Raw genomic sequence first — 2,815 nt, 5'->3', positions numbered from 1 at the left:
TAAGCCACCCACTCGACTGCATTAACACAAGGAGGGTCAACAGCAGAGTCCAGAAAAAGAGGAGGACATCACTCTTCTTAGACCCCACTCCAGAGTAACAGAAGAAGCAACTACTCTACTAGATGACCAGACATCAATGTGTAGATATTAGAAATATGAAAAAACATGAAAATATGACACCACCAAAGGAATACAGGAATTATCAAGTACTAGACCCCATACAGCAGGAAACACTTGAAATGACTAAAAAGGAATTTCAAGCAACAATCCTAAGGAAACCAATAAGAGACAAAATGACTCAGTTAGACAAGGCAATAAAATAAGAAAAAGTATCCAGCCTATGAAGGAGGAAATTTACAAAGAGATTAATACCTTAAAAAAGAGTGTAGCAGAATTCCTTGTAGTGAAGGATTCATTCAATGCAATAAAAAACACAACAAGAGCTTAAACAGCAGGTTAGAGCAAGCAGAAGAATTTCCAATCTTGAAGACAGTCTTTTTGAAATAACCCAGAACCCCCCCCCCAAAAAAAAAGAAAAGAAAAAAGAATTTTAAAAAATGAAGAAAATCTAAGAGAGCTAGCCGACAACCTTAAGTGCACAAACATCCAAATCATGGGTGTCTGAGAAGGGGAAAAAAGGAAAAGGCACTGAAAACCTATTCAACAAAATAATAATAAAAAACTTCCCAGGTATAGGGGGAGAGACAGACTTTCAGAGCCAGGAGGCTCAAAGATCACCATACAGATTAAATACAAAAAGATCCTCTCCAAGAAATTTTATAGTCAAATTGGCAAAGCTCAAAGACAAAGAGGGAATGTTAAAAACAGCCAGAGAAAAACATCAAATCATCTATAAGGGAGACCTCCTCAGACTAACAGCAGACTTCTCAACAGGAATTCTATAGGCAAGAAGAAAATGGAATAATATATTCAAAGTACTAAATGAGAAAAGCTGCCAGCAAAGAATACTATACCCAGCAAGGCTATCCTTCAGAAATGAAGGAGAAATAGTGTATTTTCCAGACAAACAAAAACTGTGGGAGTTCACCACATAACAAGTCCTGCAAGAAGTTCTCAGGGAAGTTCTACATCTGGAATCCAAAAAACAATAATCACTGCCACGAATACATAAGATGAATACAAAACCCACCAGCAGAACTAAAATGAAAATGAGAAAGAGAAAGAACCCAAATCTTACCACCTTAAAAAAAAACACAAATATTAAAGATAAACAATAAAAGGGGAAAAAGGAGCAAAAAATATTTAAAACATCCAAACGAAGACTGACAAAATGCCAGAAGTAACACAGTACGTTTCAAAAACAACCCTGAATGTAAATGGATGAAACTCCTTACTGAAAAGATACACACTGACTGATTGGATTAAAAAGCTAGGTCCAACTATATACTGTCTTCAAGAGACTCACCTCACCTGTAAAGACACACAGACACTAATAGTGAAGGGACGGAAAAGATATACCACACAAATGGAAACCAAAAGCAAGCAGGAGGAGCTATTCTTATATCAGATAAAATAGACATTAAAACAAAACCATAAAAAGAGATAAAGAAGGCCATTATATGATTATAGGGATCTATCTAGCAAGAAGACATAACAATCTTAAATATATATGAACCCAACACTGGAGCACCCAGATATATAAAGCAAACACTATTAGGACTAAAGAAAGAGATAGACCCCAATATGATAATACCTCACTTGAACACCCCTCTCTTGGCACTGGACAGATCATCTAGACAAAAAGTCAACAGAGAAACACAGGATATAACTATACTCGACCAACTGGACCTGGCAGATATCTACTGAATATTTCATCCAGCAACTACAGAATATACATTCTTCTCATCGGTACATGAAACATTCTCTCACATGTTAGGTTACAAATCAAGTCTCAAAAATTCAAAAAAATTGAAGTCATTTCTAAGTGTCTTCTGTGACCACAATGGATTAAAACTAGAAATCAATAACAAGAAAAATTGTGGACAGTATCTTTTCAGACTACAACAGATTAAAACTAGATATAATAACAAGCAAAACTCTAGAAACTATACAAATACATGGAAATTAAATAACATGCTCCTGGACAACCTATGAGTTCAAGAATAAATTAAACAGGAAATCAAAAATTTCTTAAAATTATGAAAATAAAGACACATCCTACCAGTATCTGTGGGATACTGCAAAAGCAGTACTGAGGGAAGTTTATAGCAATAATCTCTTACATCAAAAGAATAGAAAAGTTTCAAATAAACAACCTAACACTACACCTCAAAAAACTAGAATACCAAGAACAATCCAATCATAAAAGTAGCAGATGGAAAGAAATAATTAAGATCAGAGAAGAACTAAATGAAATAGAGACCCCCAAAATGATACAAAAGATCAATAAAACAAAAAGTTGTTTTATTAAAAATAAGATAAACAAGTTCCATGGAGACCATGCATGCTGCAGTGCCAGTGCATGACTCAGCAGGTAGGCCTCGCCCCCACCGCCTGACTCCATCCCCAGCCAGGCCAAGTGCATGCTGACCAGAGAGGCACCTCACCAGAGAGACCCAAGACCCAAGGTGACCATGCACCCAAGGCACTAGTGGGCAACCAAGCAGACACTGAGGCGGCCATACCAAATTGGCAGCCCCAGCAGCATCCTAGCCAGACAATAGTGTCAAACCAGTAGACCACGAAATCCCCTGCCACAATGATTAAACATCAAAGGAAAGATACCAGAAATATAAAAAATCAAGAAAGTACACCACCAAAGGGTAATAACTCTCAAGCTCTAGATCCTATAGAA

The sequence above is a fragment of the Galeopterus variegatus genome, unplaced genomic scaffold (assembly GCF_000696425.1).
Source record: "Galeopterus variegatus unplaced genomic scaffold, G_variegatus-3.0.2 Scaffold4856, whole genome shotgun sequence".
Taxonomy (NCBI): Eukaryota; Metazoa; Chordata; class Mammalia; order Dermoptera; family Cynocephalidae; genus Galeopterus; species Galeopterus variegatus.
This window is presented reverse-complemented; position numbering follows the sequence as displayed.